At 47.3% G+C, this 17,813-nt stretch overlaps 1 protein-coding gene and 1 pseudogene across 4 annotated transcripts in view; both read left to right on the top strand.

Annotated features, from left to right (window-relative positions):
- Window positions 1–11,412, top strand: part of fbxo41 (F-box protein 41) — a 548,611-nt gene extending 537,199 nt beyond the window's left edge. For all 4 annotated transcript variants that reach the window (XM_072578282.1, XM_072578275.1, XM_072578265.1 and 1 more), the window contains one exon: window positions 11,288–11,412. The gene's annotated coding sequence lies outside the window, so the exon portion shown is untranslated. The remainder of the gene's footprint in view (window positions 1–11,287) is intronic.
- On the top strand, window positions 3,322–17,613 carry LOC140480715 (heat shock 70 kDa protein-like; annotated as a pseudogene).
- Window positions 17,614–17,813: the final 200 nt, after the last annotated feature.

The raw sequence follows: 17,813 nt of genomic DNA, 5'->3' as shown, positions 1-17,813 counted from the left end.
TGCCACAAGGATCAGTGCTGGGTCCACTACTTTTCATCATTTATTTAAATGATTTGGATGTGAGCCTTGGATGCTCCAGGGAAAACAGCCCCAGCCTGTTCAGCCTCTCCCTATAGCCTCAAACCCTCAACCCTGGCAACATCTTTTTAGATGTTTTCTGAACCCTTTCAAGTTTCACAACATCTTTCCGACAGGAAGGAGACCAGAATTGCACGCAATATTCCAACAGTGGCTGAACTAATGTCCTATACAGCCGCAACATCATCTCCTATACCCAATACTCTGACCAATAAAGGAAAGCATACCAAACTCCTTCTTCACTATCCTATCTACCTGCGACTCCACTTTCAAGGAGCTATGAAGCTGCACTCCAAGATCTCTTTGTTGAGCAACACTCCTTAGGACCTTACCAATAAGTGTGTAAGTCCTGCTAAGATTTGCTTTCCCAAAATGCAGCACCTCACATTTACCTAAATTAAACTCCATCTGCCACTTCTCAGCCCATTGGCCCATCTGGTCAAGATCCTGTTGTAATCTGAGGTAACCTTCTTCACTGTCCACTACACCTCTGATTTTGGTGTGATCTGCAAACTTACTAACTGTACCTCTTACGCTCATACCTAAATCATTTATATAAATAACGAAAAGTAGTGGACCCTGCACAGATCCTTGTGGAACTCCACTGGTCACAAGCCTCCAGTCTAAAAAACAACCCTCCACCACCACCCTCTGTCTTCTACCTTTGAGCCAGTTCTGTATCAAAATGGCTCTATGACTCTCAGTGACTTTAACAATTGGTGTCATGTTGGTCCAGATAATCCATTTCAGATGTGAGCTGGGAGAAAGTGAGGACTGCAGATGCTGGAGATCAGAGCTGAAAATGTGTTGCTGGAAAAGCGCAGCAGGTCAGGCAGCATCCAAGGAGCAGGAGAATCGACGTTTCGGGCATGAGCCCTTCCTGAAGAAGGAATCACCTGATGAAGGAGCATCACTCCGAAAGCTAGTTTGCTTCCAATTAAACCTGTTGGACGATAACCTGGTGTTGTGTGATTTTTAACTTTGTACACCCCAGTCCAACACCGGCATCTCCAAATCATTTTTTTTAAAAAGTTGCATTCTCGGGTTAGCTGTTAACAATGGTGATAGCTAGACAATATGTTGAAGGTTCTGGATTAGTGGTGCTGGAAGAGCACAGCAGTTCAGGCAGCGTCCAAGGAGCTTCAAAATCAACGTTTCAGGCCAAAGCCCTTCATCAGGAATAAAGGCAGTGAGCCTGAAGCGTGGAGAGATAAGCTAGAGGAGGGTGGGGGTGGGGAGAAAGTAGCATAGAGTACAATGTGTGAGTGGGGGAGTGGATGAAGGTGATAGGTCAGGGAGGAGAGGGTGGAGTGGATAGGTGGAAAAGGAGATAGGCAGGTAGGACAAGTCACTCACCCATTGTACTCTATGCTACTTTCTCCCCACCCCCACCCTCCTCTAGCTTATCTCTCCACGCTTCAGGCTCACTGCCTTTATTCCTGATGAAGGGCTTTGGCCCAAAACGTCGACTTCAAAGCTCCTTGGATGCTGCCTGAACTGCTGTGCTCTTCCAGCACCACTAGTCCAGAATCTGGTTTCCAGCATCTGCAGTCATTGTTTTTACCTCAAAAGTTGTTTTTTGTCCAGAAGTTATGATGGGGGAGGGGGTAAGGAGTAAATGATCGGTGGAGATAGAGGTCAAAGAGAGATAAGAACAGTTGGACAGACAAAGGAGGGAAAAATAACAGTCAGCCTAGGAGAGTGAATAGCTGCTAATGGAGACAATCAATGACTGACAATGTGATGTGTGTAATAGCAGTGCGTGTGATAAGAATGTCCTTAGCTCCTCACTGGGCTAAGGACATGGGAAAAGGTGCCTCAAGATCCAAAGTTGTTGAACCTCAGTATTGAGTCCAGAAGGCTGTAGAGTTAACAGGTAGATAATGAGGTGCTGTTCTTCCTGCTTCTGCTGAGCCTCGTTAGAGCATTGCAGCAAACCTGAGACAGAGAAGTTGGCCAGGGAACAAGGTGGTGTCATGAGTGAAGGACGAGTGGACCAAGGTGAGCCAGAGGGAACAGACCATGCAGAAAGCTAACAAGATTTTCTTTGCTTTGATTATTATTGTCACATGTACCTGAGTACAGTGAAAGGATTTGTTTTGCAAGCAGTACAGACAGATCATAACATAGAAGGACATACAGATCATAGGGTGATTAGATAGTGAGGCATACAAGGTTACAGCTGCACAGGAGGTGCACAAAAGCAAGATCAATAGTTGGTTTTTTGTACTCCCATACTATACCTAACAACAGTAGTGCTTATATTTTCCCCAGCATCCATGATGCGTATGTGCAGTGAAAGACAACAGGTGTATAAATCTTTATTCATTTCCCACCACCAGGAAGAAAGAAAAAACCCAAATGGCCAGTGACAAGCAGTGCCCTTCACATCAAAGGGCAATGCTGCGTGATCGAAAAAGTGAAGGCGAGGGCAGGGATTAAATCAAAATAGAGTTGGAGGGTGAAATAAAACACCACTCCCTGCAGTGCCCACCTCTCCCTGAACAGCTTAAGGGTAGCGGTAGACACCACGTGCTCCTTCTGCAGAGATACCCGGGCTCAATGATCAATACTTGGTTTGGAATTAGAGTGAGGTCCATTTAGCAATCTAATAACAGCAGGGAAGAAGCTGTTCTTCAACTTGTTGATACAAGTGCTTAAGAGAGTGTTACTGCTGTGGGAGGGGTCTCTGATGATGTTGGAAGAGAGTGTTACTGCAGTGGGAGGGGTCTCTGATGATGATGAAGACAGTGTTACTGGGGTGTGAGGGGTTTCTGATGATGATGAAGACAGTGTTACAGGGGTGGGAGGGGTTTCTGATGATGATGAAGAGAGTGTTACCTGGGTGAGAGGGGTCTCTGATGTTGTTAGATGAGAGTGTTACCAGGGTAGGAGGGATCTCTGATGATGATAAAGAGATTGTTACCGGGGTGCAAGAGGTCTCTGATGGTTTTGGAAGTTATTGTTACCGGGGTGGGAGGAGTCACTGATGAAGTTGGAAGAGATTGTTACCTAGCTGGGAGGGGTCTCTGATGATGTTGGAAGAGAGTGTTACCTGGGTGAGAGGGGTCTCTGATGTTGTTAGATGAGAGTGTTACCAGGGTAGGAGGGATCTCTGCTGATGATAAAGAGGTTGTTACCGGGGGGTAAGGGGTCTCTGATGATGTTAGATAAGAGTGTAACCGGGGTAGGAGGAGTCTCTCATGGTGATGAAGAGTGTTACCAGGTTAGGAGGCGTCTCTGATGGTGTTGGAAGAGATTGTCACCGGGGTGGGAGGTGTCTCTGATGATGATGAAGACAGTGTTACCGCGGTGGGAGGGGTCTCTGATGATGATGAAGACAGTGTTACAGGGGTGGGAGGGGTCTCTGATGATGATGAAGAGAGTGTTACCAGGTTGGGAGGGTCTCTGATGATGTTAGATGAGAGTGTTACCTGGGTCGGAGGGGTCTCTGATGGTGTTGGAAGAGAGTGTTACCGGGGTGGGAAGGGTCTCCGATGATGTTCAATGAGTGTTACCGGGATAGGAGAGGCCTCTGATGGTGTTGGAAGTGAGTATTACCAGGGTGAGAGGGGTCTCTGATGGTGTTGAAAGAGATTGTTACAGGGGTGGGAGGGGTCACTGATGAAGTTGGAAGAGATTGTTACCTGGCTGGGAGGGGTCTCCGATGATGTTGGAAGAGAGTGTTACCAGGGTGAGAGGGGTCTCTGATGAAGTTGGAAGAGATTGTTACCTGGCTGGGAGGGGTCTCTGATGATGGAGTGGCTTGAAGTGTGTATACTTTAATGCCAGAAGTATACGAAATAAGGTAGGTGAACTTGCAGCGTGGGTTGGTACCTGGGACTTCGATGTTGTGGCTATTACGGAGACGTGGCTAGATCAGGGACAGGATTGGCTGTTGCAGGTTCCAGGGTTTAAATGTTTTAGTAGGGTCAAAGGTGGGGGTAAAAGAGGGGGGTGTGTGGCTTTGCTTGTCAAAGATAGTATTACAGCGGTGGAAAGGAAGATGGACGAAGATTTGCCATCTGAGGTAGTTTGGGTTGAGGTTAGGAATAGGAGAGGTGAGGTCACCCTGTTAGGAGTCTTTTACAGGCCTCCTAATAGTCCTAGAATCGTTGAAGAAAGGATTGTGAAGATGATTCAGGAGAAGAGTGACAGTAATAGGGTGATTGTTATGGGAGACTTTAACTTTCCTGATATTGATTGGGAAAGCTATAGCTCCAGTACGTTAGATGGGTCAGTGTTTGTGCAATGTGTGCAGGAGAGTTTCCTGACACAATATGTAGATAAGCCAACAAGAGGTGAGGCCATACTGGATTTGGTTCTGGGTAACAAACCAGGCCAGGTATTAGAACTAGAGGAAGGTGAGCACTTTGGGGACAGTGACCACAATTCGGTGATTTTTACACTCGTGATGGAGAGGGATAAGTGTGTACTACAGGGCAAGAGTTATAGCTGGGGGCAGGGAAAGTATGATGTGTTGAGGTATGACTTAGGATGTGTGGATTGGAAAAGTAGATTCCAAGGCAAGAGCGTAATTGATATGTGGAACTTGTTCAAGGAGCAACTATTGAGTGTCCTTGATAAGTACGTACCTACCAGACAGGGAGGAAAGGGTCATGTGAGGGAGCCGTGGTTTAATAGGGAATTGGAATCCCTTGTTAAATGGAAGAGGGCGGCCTTTGTAAAGATGAGGCGTGAAGGTTCAATAGGGGCGATTGAGAGTTATAAGGTAGCCCGGAAGGACCTGAAGAGAGAGCTAAGAGCAGCAAGGAGGGGACATGAAAGGTCCTTAGTTGGTAGGATTAGGGAAAACCCTAAGGCTTTCTATAGGTATGTTAGGAATAAAAGAATGACTAGGGTAGGAATAGGTCCAATCAAGGATAGTAATGGGAAGCTGCGTGTGGAGGCTGAAGAGATTGGGGAGGCGCTGAATGAATACTTTTCGTCAGTATTCACTCAGGAACAGGACATTGTTGTCGATATGAATACTGAGGCACGAATAAGTAGAATGGATGGCTTTGAGATATGTAGAGGTGTTGGAAATTCTGGCAAGGGTGAAAATAGATAAGTCCCCTGGGCCTGATGGCATTTATCCTAGGATTCTCTGGGAAGCAAGGGAGGAGATTGCAGAGCCATTGGCCTTGATTTTTGTGTCCTCTTTGTCTACAGGAGTAGTGCCGGAGGACTGGAGGCTAGCAAACGTGGTTCCCTTGTTCAAGAAGGGGAGTAGGGATAACCCTAGAAACTATAGGCCAGTGAGTCTCACTTCTGTTGTGGGCAAAGTCTTAGAGAGAATTGTAAGGGATAGGATTTATGCACATCTGGATAAGAATAATGTGATCAAGGATAGTCAGCATGGTTTTGTGAAGGGCAGGTCGTGCCTCACAAACCTTATTGAATTCTTTGAGAAGGTGACTAAGGAGGTAGATGAGGGGAAAGCGGTAGATGTGGTATATATGGATTTTAGTAACGCGTTTCATAAGGTTCCCCATGGTAGGCTACTGCAGAAAATACAGAGATATGGCATTGAGGGTGAGTTGGAGGTTTGGATTAGGAATTGGCTGGCTGGAAGAAGACAGAGGGTAGTAGTTGATGGCAAAGGTTCATCTTGGAGTGCCGTCACTAGCGGTGTTCCGCAAGGATCTGTTTTGGGACCATTGCTGTTTGTCATTTTTATAAATGACCTGGAGGAAGGGTTAGAAGGTTGGGTGAGCAAGTTTGCAGATGATACGAAAGTCGGAGGAGTTGTAGACAGTGAGGAAGGATGTGGCAGGTTACAGCGGGATATAGAGAAGCTGCAGAGCTGGGCAGAAAGGTGGCAAATGGAGTTCAATGTAGCTAAGTGTGAAGTGATTCACTTTGGTAAGAGTAATAAAAAGATGGATTACTGGGCTAATGGTCGGATACTTGGTAGTGTGGAAGAGCAGAGGGATCTTGGTGTCCATGTACACAGATCTCTGAAAGTTGCCACCCAGGTAAATAGTGCAGTGAAGAAGGCATATGGCGTACTGGCTTTTATTGGTAGAGGAATTGAGTTCCGGAGTCCTGAGGTCATGCTGCAGTTGTATAAGACTCTGGTGCGGCCGCATCTGGAATATTGTGTGCAGTTTTGGTCGCCATACTATAGGAAGGATGTGGAGGCACTGGAACGGGTGCAGAGGAAGTTTACCAGGATGTTGCCTGGTAAGGTAGGAAGATCCTATGAGGAAAGGCTGAGGCACTTGGGGTTGTTTTCATTGGAGAAAAGAAGGTTTAGGGGTGACTTGATAGAGGTGTACAAGATGATTAGGGGGTTAGATAGGGTTGACAGTGAGAACCTTTTTCCACGTATGGAGTCAGCTATTACAAGGGGGCATAGCTTTAAATTAAGGGGGGATAGATATAGGACTGATGTTAGGGGTAGGTTCTTCACTCAGCGAGTCGTAAGATCATGGAATGCCCTGCCAGTAGCAGTAGTGGACTCTCCCTCTTTATGGGTATTTAAGCGGGCATTGGATAGGTATATGGAGGATAGTGGCTTAGTGTAGGTTAGGTGTGCTTTGATCGGCGCAACATCGAGGGCCGAAGGGCCTGTACTGCGCTGTAATGTTCTATGTTCTATGTTAGATGAGAGTGTTACCGGGGTGGGAAGGGTGTCTGATGATGTTCAATGAGTGTGTTACCAGGGTAGGAGGGATCTCTCATGGTGTTGGAAGAGTGTTACGGGGAGGGAGGGGTCTCTGATGATGATGAAGAGAGCGTTACTGGGGTGAGAGGCGTCTCTGATGATGATGAAGAGAGTGTTACCAGGTTGGGAGGGGTCTCTGATGATGATGAAGAGAGAGAGTTTCTGATTGGGAGGCTTGTCTGATGTTAGATGAGAGTGTTAATGGGGTAGGAGGAGACTGATGGTGTTGGAAGAGATTGTTACCAGGGTGTGAGGGGTCTCTTACGATGATGAAGAGTGTTGCCCGGGTAGGAGGGGTCTCTGATGGTGTTGGAAGAGAGTGTTACCAGGATAGGAGGGATCTCTGATGGTGTTGGAAGAGAGTGTTACCAGGATAGGAGGGATCTCTGATGATGATAATGAACAGAGTGTTACCGGGGTGGAAGGGGTCTCTGATGATGATGAAAAGAATGCTACCGGGGAGTGAGGGGTCTCTGACGATGGTGAAGAGAGTGTTACCGGGGTGTGAGGTGTCTCTGATGATGATGAAGAGAGTGTTACCGGGGTGTGAGGGGTCTCTGATGATGATGAAGAGAGTGTTGCCAGGGTAGGAGGGGTCTCTGATGATGTTGGAAGAGAGTGTTACCGGGGTGTGAGGGTTCTCTGATGATGATAATGAAGAGAGTGTTATTGGGGTGGAAGGGGTCTCTGATAATGATAATGAAGAGAGTGTTATCGGGGTGGAAGGGGTCTCTGATAATGATGAAGTGAGTGTTACTGGGGTGTGAGGAGTCTCTGGTGATGATGAAGAGGGTGTTACCGGAGTGAGAGGGGTCACTAATGGTGTTGGAGAGAGTGTTACCAGGGTATGAGGAGTCTCTGATGATGATGAAGACAGTGTTACTGGGTGAGAGGTGTCTCTGATGATGATGATGATGAGAGTGTTACCAGGGTAGGAGGGATCTCTGATGATGATGAAGAGAGTGTTACCAGGGAGTGAGGGGTCTCTGATGATGATGAAGTGAGTGTTACTGGGATGGGAGGGATCTCTGATGATGCTGAAGAGAGTGTTGCCAGGGTGGGACTGGTCTCTGACGATGATGAAGAGAGTGTTACCAGGGTGGGAGGGATCTCTGATGATGAGGAAGAGTGTTACCGGGTGGGAGGGGTCTCTGATGATGATGAAGACAGTGTTACCAGGATAGGAGGGATCTCTGATGATGATGAAGAGAGTGTTACCAGGGTGTGAGGGGTCTCTGATGACGATGAAGAGAGTGTTACAGGGGTATGGGGGGGGTCTCTGATGATGATGAAAAGAGTGTTACCGGATGAGAGGGGTCTCTGATGGTGTTGGAGAGAGTGTTACCGGGGTGTGAGGAGTCTCTGTTGATGATTAAGACAGTGTTACCGGGTGGGAGGGGTCTCTGATGATGATGAAGACAGTGTTACCAGGTGGGAGGGGTCTCTGATGATGTTGGAAGAGAATGTTACCGGGATAGGAGGTGTCCCTGATGATGATGAAGAGAGTGTTACAGGGGTATGGGGGCGGGTTCTCTGACGATGATGAAGAGAGTGTTACCATTGAGTGTGGGGTCTCTGATGATGATGAAGAGAGTGTTCCTGGGATGGGAGGGATCTCTGATGATGCTGAAGAGAGTGTTACAAGGTTGGGAGGGGTCTCATGATGATGATGAAGACAGTGTTACCGGGGAGTGAGGGGTCTCTGATGATGTTGAAGACAGTGTTATCGGAGTGAGAGGGGTCTCTGATGATGATGAAGATAGTGTTACCGGGGAGTGAGGGGTCTCTGATGATGATGGAGAGAGTGTTCCTGGGATGGGAGGGATCTCTGATGATGCTGAAGAGAGTGTTACAAGGTTGGGATGGGTCTCTGATGATGATGATGAGAGTGTTACCGGGGTAGGAAGGGTCTCTGATGATGTTGGAAGAGAATGTTACTGGTGTGGGAGGGGTCTCTGATGATGATGATGATGATGATGACAGTGTTACCGGGGAGTGAGGGGTCTCTGATGATGTTGAAGAGAGTGTTACCGGAGTGAGAGGGGTCTCTGATGGTGTTGGAGAGAGTGTTACCGGGGTATGAGGAGTCTCTGATGATGATGAACACAGTGTTACCGGGGTGGGAGGGATCTCTGATGATGATGAAGTGAGTGTTACTGGGGTGTGAGGAGTCTCTGGTGATGATGAAGACAGTGTTACCAGGTGGGAGGTGTCTCTGATGATGATGAAGACAGTGTTACCAAGGTGTGAGGGATCTCTGATGATGAAGACAGTGTTACAGGGGTATGGGGGGGTCTCTGATGATGATGAAAAGAGTGTTACCGGATGAGAGGGGTCTCTGATGGTGTTGGAGAGAGTGTTACCGGGGTGTGAGGAGTCTCTGTTGATGATTAAGACAGTGTTACCAGGTGAGAGGGGTCTCTGATGATGATGAAGAGTGTGTTACTGGGATGGGAGGGATCTCTGATGATGCTGAAGAGAGTGTTGCAAGGTTGGGAGGGGTCTCTGATGATGATGATGAGAGTGTTACAGGGGTATGGGGGCGGGTTCTCTGACGATGATGAAGAGAGTGTTACCATTGAGTGTGGGGTCTCTGATGATGATGAAGAGAGTGTTCCTGGGATGGGAGGGATCTCTGATGATGCTGAAGAGAGTGTTACAAGGTTGGGAGGGGTCTCTGATGATGATGAAGAGAGTGTTACCGGGGTAGGAAGGGTCTCTGATGATGTTGGAAGAGAATGTTACTGGTGTGGGAGTGGTCTCTGATGATGATGATGAAGACATTGTTACCGGGGAGTGAGGGATCTCTGATGATGTTGAAGAGTGTGTTATCGGAGTGAGATGGGTCTCTGATGATGAAGAAGAGTGTTACTGGGGAGGGAGGGGCGTCTGATGATGATGAAGAGTATTACCAGGGTAGGAAGGATCTCTGATGGTGTTGGAAGAGAATGTTACTGGTCTGTGAGGGGTCTGTGATGATGATGAAGACAGTGTTACCGGGGTGGGAGGGGTTTCTGATGATGCCTCCCACCACTCCAGTATTAGAATTATTTGCAAGGAACTGTTCCCAGTCCACTTTGGCCAGTTTCTGCTTTATTTTAATAAAATATGCCTTTCCTCCCATCCAAAGCACCTTTTGCAAGCCATCTTTTCACTTGTCCTTAAGTAATCTGAACCATGTTGTTTTCACTATCACGAAAATGTTCCCCACTGCTACATCAAACACTTTGACAAAGGGTCAGTTAGACTTGAAACGTCAGCTCTTTTCTCTCCTTACAGATGCTGCCAGACCTGCTGAGATTTTCCAGCATTTTCTCTTTTGGTTTTAGATTCCAGCATCCGCAGTAATTTGCTTATACTCATCCAGCTTCTTTCCCCAGAATCAGTTCCAGCACTATGCTGTCCTATGTTGCGCCTTCTACATGTTGCTACAAAAAACTCTCCTGGATTACATTCCAAGTAATCCACCCAGTCTGAACTCTTTCACTTGCTACTTCTGACTGCAGACTGTCATAAATGCTTAGCTTTAATTTGCACTGATGTGCTCGGGTCCTCCATAATTGAGGATGGAGATATTTATACAGTCTTCTCCTCCAGAGAATTGTTTAATTGTCTGCCTCTATTCACGACCAGACACGGCAAATTGCAGAGCTTAGGTCTGAACTGTTGGTTGCGAAATCACTTGGCCCTGTCTATCATTGTGTGCAATTCTGGTCTTCCTCCTAGCAGAAGGATGTTGTGAAACTTGAAAGGGCTCAGAAAACATTTACAAGGTTGTTGCCAGGATTGCAGGGTTTGAGCTACAGGGAAAGGCTGAATAGGCTGGGACTGATTTCCCTGGAGTGTTGGAGGTTGAGGCGTGCCCTGAGAAAATCATGAGGGACGTGGAATGAGTGAATAGACAAGGTCTTTTCCCCAGGGTGTGTGGGTCCAGAACTAGAGGACATAGGTTTAGGGTGAGAGCGGAAAGACTTAAAGGGGATATAAGGGGCAACTTTTTCCCACAGAGGGTGTTGCGTGTATGGAATGAGCTGCCAGAGGAAGTAGTGGAGGCTGATAAAATGACATTCAAAAGACATCTGGATGGGTATATGAACAGAGTAAATATATGGCTTACTCGAAAAACTGAGGGCTGGCTGCGACTGTGAATCTATACAGCAGTCAGAAGCCTGTGGAGACGCTGTGTAACCCACGCAGGAGGCAGTCACGTGATGCTCCGTTTCGCGGGCAAAAGAAGCTCACATGGGGTCAGACATCCGGGAATGCGAGGAGGTGGGGAATGGAGTCAGATCAACAGCCAATGAGAAGATAATTCTACCTCACTGTTTGTATGACGTTTTTAATTGTATAAAAGACTGGGGCAAGGACAGAACGAGGTCTTACTCTTTGAACTGGCACACGTGGTAGTCTGTCAGGGAAAAAGGGTTTAGAACATAGAACAATACAGCACAGAACAGGCCCTTCGGCCCACGATGTTGTGCCGAACTTCTATCCTAGATTAAGCACCCATCCATGTACCTATCCAAATGCCGCTTAAAGGTCGCCAATGAATCTGACTCTACCACTCCCTCGGGCAGCGCATTCCATGCCCCCACCACTCTCTGGGTAAAGAACCCACCCCTGACATCTCCCCTATACCTTCCACCCTTCACCTTAAATTTATGTCCCCTTGTAACACTCTGTTGTACCCGGGGAAAAAGTTTCTGACTGTCTACTCTATCTATTCCTCTGATCATCTTATAAACCTCTATCAAGTCACCCCTCATCCTTCGCCGTTCCAACGAGAAAAGGCCGAGAACTCTCAACCTATCCTCGTACGACCTACTCTCCATTCCAGGCAACATCCTGGTAAATCTTCTCTGCACCCTCTCCAAAGCTTCCACATCTTTCCTAAAGTGAGGCGACCAGAACTGCACACAGTACTCCAAATGTGGCCTAACCAAAGTCCTGTACAGCTGCAACATCACCTCACGACTCTTGAATTCAATCCCTCTGCTAATGAACGATAATACTCCATAGGCCTTCTTACAAACTCTATCCACCTGAGTGGCAACCTTCAAAGATCTACGTACATAGACCCCAAGATCCCTCTGTTCCTCCACCTGACCAAGAACCCTACCATTAACCCTGTATTCCGCATTCTTATTTGTTCTTCCAAAATGGACAACCTCACACTTGGCAGGGTTGAACTCCATCTGCCACTCCTCAGCCCAGCTCTGCATCATATCTAAGTCCCTCTGCAGCCGACAACAGCCCTCCTCACTGTCCACAACTCCACCTATCTTTGTTTCGACCCAGAGCTCTGAATGCTTTGTCCACTTACTGTTTAAAATAAATTAAGAGTGTGAGACTGAATATCTTCTCCTAGTGCTTCATTTAAAAGAACACGCAGGACTAGGCTCACACAAAGAAGAAAGTAGATTGGTAGATTGAGCCAAGGTCCTACAACAGGAAGGGTTTAGAGGGATATGGGCCAAGTACTGGCAAAATGGACTAGATTAGATTAGGATATCTGGTTGGCATGGGTGAGTTAGACTGAAGGGTCAGTTTCCATGATGTATACCTCAGAGTCATAGAAATGTACAGCATGGAAACAGACCCTTCGGTCCAACCCGTCTATGCTAACCAGATATCCCAACCCAATCTAGTCCCACCTGCCAGCACCCGGCCCATACCCCTCCAAACCTTTCCTATTCATATACCCATCCAAATGCATTTTAAATGTTGCAATTGTACCGACCTCCACCACTTCCTCTGGCAGCTCTTTCCATACACGTACCACCTTTGGTGTGAAAACATTGCTCTGTGGGTCTCTTTCATATCTTTCCCTTCTCACCCTAAACCTATGCCCTCTCGTTCTGGACTCCCCGACCCAGGGAAAAGACTTTGTCTATTTATCCTATCCATGCCCCTCATAATTTTGTAATCCTATATAAGGTCACCCCTCAGCCTCCGACACTACAGGGAAAATAGCCCCAGCCTGTTCAGCCTCTCCCTAGCTCAAATCCTCCAACCCTGGCAACATCCTTGTAAATCTTTTCTGAACCCTTTCAAGTTTCACAACATCTTTCCGAAATGAAGGAAAGCAGAATTGTACACAACAGTCCAACAGTGGCCTAACCTCTATGACTATCTGCTGTTTAGCAAATAACTGTATTTTGTCACTGAACCTCTTAATTGTTCGATCCCTTGGCTTGATGAGTATGCTGGGCCATGCGATTACAGATTGCCTTAAAATACAATTTGATTGATGGCCAACAGCACCTCATGGATGCCCAGAATTGAGTTGCAAGATCTGTCAGAAATCTATTGCATTTAGCAATGTGTGCAATAGGATGAAAGATATTCTCAATGTGGTGTTGCAACTTTGTCTCCACAAGGATTGTAGAATGATCATTGTAAGGTTGAAGTACATTTTTTTCCATGTTGTTCATTCCCTATCACTTGTGCAGACCCAGGCAGGAGGAAGCTATGTGCTTTAGGGTCAGCTCAGTAAGTGGTGTCCTCCCTGACCTATCACCTTCATCCCCTCCCCCACTCACCCATTATACTCTATGCTACTCTCTCCCCACCCCCACCCTCCTCTAACTTATCTCTCCACGCTTCAGGCTCACTGCCTTTATTCCTGATGAAGGGCTTTTGGCCGAAACGTTGATTTCGCTGCTCCTTGGATGCTGCCTGAACTGCTGTGCTCTTCCAGCACCACTAATCCAGAAAGTGGTGTTGTTGCCAAGCCACTCTTGGTGGTTAACATTGAAATGTCCCACAGCCTCCCTGACATTACAAGTGCTGGGCATCACTTTTCCAATTAATTTTTTTCCCGTGGGGCCCACATTTCTGGTTGGTGTTTTATTCTCTCCCTCACTCTCTGAGTACTCACCCCTTGTCTCCTCGATGGTCTCCCATTGATCACCCGAGCGCTCGCGACTTTAATTTTAGCGCCAAGACCAACCGTCAGATCCCGTCTCCATGGCAACTCCCGCCACGAACCGCCGGCGGGTATTTAAGGCGCGGCCGGTAACGCCCTTTCCCCAGAGACGGTCCCGTGAGGGAGATGGAGGGAGCGGGAAGGGATTAAAGAGCGAACAGAGACAGATTTAAACAAACAGCGTGGGGCTTGGGGAAAGGCGGCGTGTGGCCGCCAGAAAAATATAAACTTTGAAGCAAAACATATCCCCGAGCGGTAACGGCGCTGGAGAGGCGGGGGGTTTGGGGACTAACCCCCTGAAAAATCCCCCAAAACGAGTACTCTCTGTGGCCAGACACGGGGAAACAAATTCCCATTTTAGCGACTCTGACTGCAACAAAACAGGACACTGCAAGGATAAAGATTTATAAATATCTGAGAAAGGAACCAGGAACTGCCTTGAAGCAGTTAAACTTTTCAGAAGCAGGTCAGCAGTGGGATACCCTTTTCAAAGACAAAGCCGAGGGGCTGAATGGCCTCGTGGTTGCTATAGTCCTGTATGACTTGAGTGAGAGGGAAAATACTGAAACGATTGGGAAGTTGATGTTAGAAACGAAAATCGCTTCTTAATAATCGCTCTAGACAAATTCAGGAAAACAAAGTTTTATTAGCAAGTCTGCAGAGTCGGGCACCCTTCTGAGTAAAAGGCGCGCTGAGGCTTACAAAGTTTCTCATTATATACAGTACAAATCCCTCCCCTCCTTGGCTCTAACAAGCCATGAGGTTCACATTCTTAAAAACATCATTATTCTTCGATTTACACCCTTATCACAAAGTCTGCAACAAATGCCTCCAGACCCTCCCCTCCCTGGCTCTAACGAGCCATGAGGTTCACATTCTTAAAAACATCATTATTCTTTGATTTGCACCCTTATCACAAAGTCTTCAGAGTCTCCAAAGTTGTTTCTCTCACCCTGCAGTATTATCAGTCAAGGACTCATTCTTCCCTGCCTGTGTTAATGGTTTCATCAATCAAGGGCCTGTTTGTTTTTACTCTGCTCACAAATTGTCAGCATTCTGCACAATTTAAACTATTCTACTTTTGAGTATACAAAATGTTTTAGAAAAGAAACAAAAGTTTTGTCTTTTATTATAGATCAGTCTGTGGTCCAGGCACATCTTAAAGTTTAAACCGAAATTACCTCTCACAATTCCACCCTTTTCTTTCTTTAAGATGTGCCTGACCAAGATAGCCCCCCCTCCTCAAGGGCCCGGGAAATCCTTGGTCTTTCGCAGCAACATCACTTTAAGTTCACGCGTCCCATGTTGTGGAACCACCACTGCCTGGAGTCGGGAAATATTTTTCTGAATTAAAAACTGAATACAGGGAGTTAGGCAGGGTAATACGAGAAGAAGAATCATGCCCCCCCCAACCACCAGCAACGCCGTGCGCCACCAGCTACCACCTAGGAGACCATCCCACCATCCGATGCCACTAAGAGGACGCCAAGATTGTACTGGCACATGGGCCAATTTCCGAATTTCATCGGAAATTTTCAAAACCGCTTTACCATTATCGTCAATTTCTAGACAGCAGTTAGTCAGGTTAAACTTCCCGTACACACCCCCCCTCCGAGGCCAACAGATAATCCAAGGCAAGTCGGTTTTGATATATAGCAGCCCTCATCTGATCCTGCTGCTTAGCCAGCAACTCCAGGGCCAGGGCAGTCCGGTTAGTAATAACCTCTACGACTGCTTGGAGCCTGATAATTCGATTTAACATATAGATAGGAGTACGATATCCCCATGATCCGTCCTGTGCCCATGTAGCTGGCCCGTAGTATTCAATAATCCGGGCCGGTGGCCACTCATCCCCCCAATCACTGACTTGGATATCCCTTGGTGACCTACGGAGGGAGTCAAAGAGTTTAATCCCCAAATCATCGCCTTCCTCCCGGGGTAATAGGAAGAATTCAGGTCGTATTAGACCCAGGAAGCATACTCCAGCCCATCCCATGGGGAGTTTGGAATATGCCTGATTACCGCATATCCAAAATAGGCCATCTGGAGCAGGCCCTCCCTGCCTCACAACGTCATCCCACAGCTCCTTTACCCCGGGGACGCCCTCATAAGGACCAGGACCACTGCAATTCCAGTATTCGGACTCCTGACCCAGAGTCTGGACAGGAGTATCCCAGCATCGATTCCCCCGACAACCACCACTCCAGACTCTCATCATGCCATCGGAAGAATCAGAACCTAGTTCGTCAGAGGAGGAATCAGTACGTAATGGAACGCAATTTTTATGACCTCGGTTTGCAATGTACCAAGTAATATCCTCAGGCCACCATACTCGCGTGGTTGCATCCAATATATTCTGACAGGGACTAATCCCTACCTCCACGGTCCCCTTGCCTTCAATACAGAACTGACCCTCAGGGCTGTTTGTCAGTCTCCACCCCTGGCTTTTTCTGTCGTTGACATGAGTCCAAGTGGTTTGCTGCAATTCCCCTATGTCTAAGCTTTGACCAGTCCACGGCCATTGTTCCGACATATGCGGCCCCCCACAAACCCAGCAATTGCTAACATTTAAAACAGTGGCTATTCTAGAGGTGAGATCAATAAACAGGTTTTGTGTAACATCAGGGAGTTCAATTTTTCCTTCTACCTCTTCGTATACGGATGGCACTTTAGGGAGCACGACCGTTCCCTAACGGTCTTGCTCCTTCCCCAACCCCCGATCAGTGATCTGTATCTTGGTCTCCTTGACTCTGTCAACCTGCTCCCTGAGCAACACGGAGGATAGGTCCCACCTCCCAGTTTTGCTAATAGACACCCAGCGGTCATTTATAGGGCATCCACGGATTTTGCCACCGTATCCTTTATTATATACCTGATAATAGGGTCTCCCATCCTCCCAACATTCATGGCGTGCACTCACATCGTAACACCTATCGTCCACATAGGAATGGGACACAAATGATCCCGAGTAGATTCGAATCCCAAGTCTTACTGTAGTTCGACATTTGTCACATCTCCCCTCACTCTCCCCCACATACAGGAGTAAATTGATCAATATCCCCACCAATACAGTCCAAGTAGAGTTCATTATCGCTGTCTTTTCAGTTTGACCACCAACGGCTTGTCCCCTTGCTCGCATGTCCAAGTGCTTTCTCCTTCTGGCGGAACAGGCCCCTTTATCCTTGACGCGTGGACCCACCCTTTTTCTTTCGTCCGAACAGCTGCTTCAGTTGTTAACAGAACCAGGAACGGTCCTTCCCACCGCGGCTGGAGCTTTTCGGCCTTCCAGGTCTTAACAAGTACCCAGTCTCCGGGCTCCACCTTATGCAAGAGGAAGTCGAGCGGCGGAGTGTGAGCCAGGAGACCTTTCCTCCGGAGTTCTCTTGGGCAAATTTGACCTCAGTGGGATCCCTCCTGCGCCACGTGGTGTACCACAGATTGAAGTCACCTTTGATATTGACGCAAATGGCATCTTGAATGTCTCTGCTGTGGACAAGAGCACTGGCAAAGAGAGCAAAATCACCATCACCAATAACAAGGGCAGGTTGAGTAAGGAGGAGATCGAGAGGATAGTGCAGGAAGCGGAGAGGTACAAAGGTCAGGATGATATGCAGCGTGAGAAAATTACAGCCAAGAATTCCCTGGAGTCGTACGCATTTAACATGAAGAGTTCAGTGGAGGAAGAGAAAACGAAAGGCAAGATCAGTGAGGAAGATAAGAACAAAGTCATCGAAAAGTGTAACCAGGCCATCTCCTGGCTGGAGGCAAACCAAACAGCAGAGAAGGAGGACTTTGAGCAGCAGTTGAAAGATTTGAAAAAAAAATATGCAAGCCCATCATTGCCAAACTTTACCAGGGAGGTATGCCCGAAGGGCCATTCTCAGAACAAGTCAGAAAGGACCCTTCTGGTGGACCAACAATTGAAGAGGTTGATTGAAACTTTAACTCTCTTCAAAGTAATATCATTTTCAGTTGGTCTCTCTTCTCCACCATTCCATCCCCCCACCTCCCTGAAATTGCAACAGTCCTTTAGAATTTCTCGGGGCTTCTGTAAACCCAGTTGATTTGGACATTTGCACAGTTAGGTAAATGATGGCCTACATTTCTGAAGTTTGGGTGTTTGAATGGTAGCAATTA

Source organism: Chiloscyllium punctatum, chromosome 1 (assembly GCF_047496795.1).
Source record: "Chiloscyllium punctatum isolate Juve2018m chromosome 1, sChiPun1.3, whole genome shotgun sequence".
Lineage (NCBI taxonomy): Eukaryota > Metazoa > Chordata > Chondrichthyes > Orectolobiformes > Hemiscylliidae > Chiloscyllium > Chiloscyllium punctatum.
This window is presented reverse-complemented; position numbering and strand designations above follow the sequence as displayed.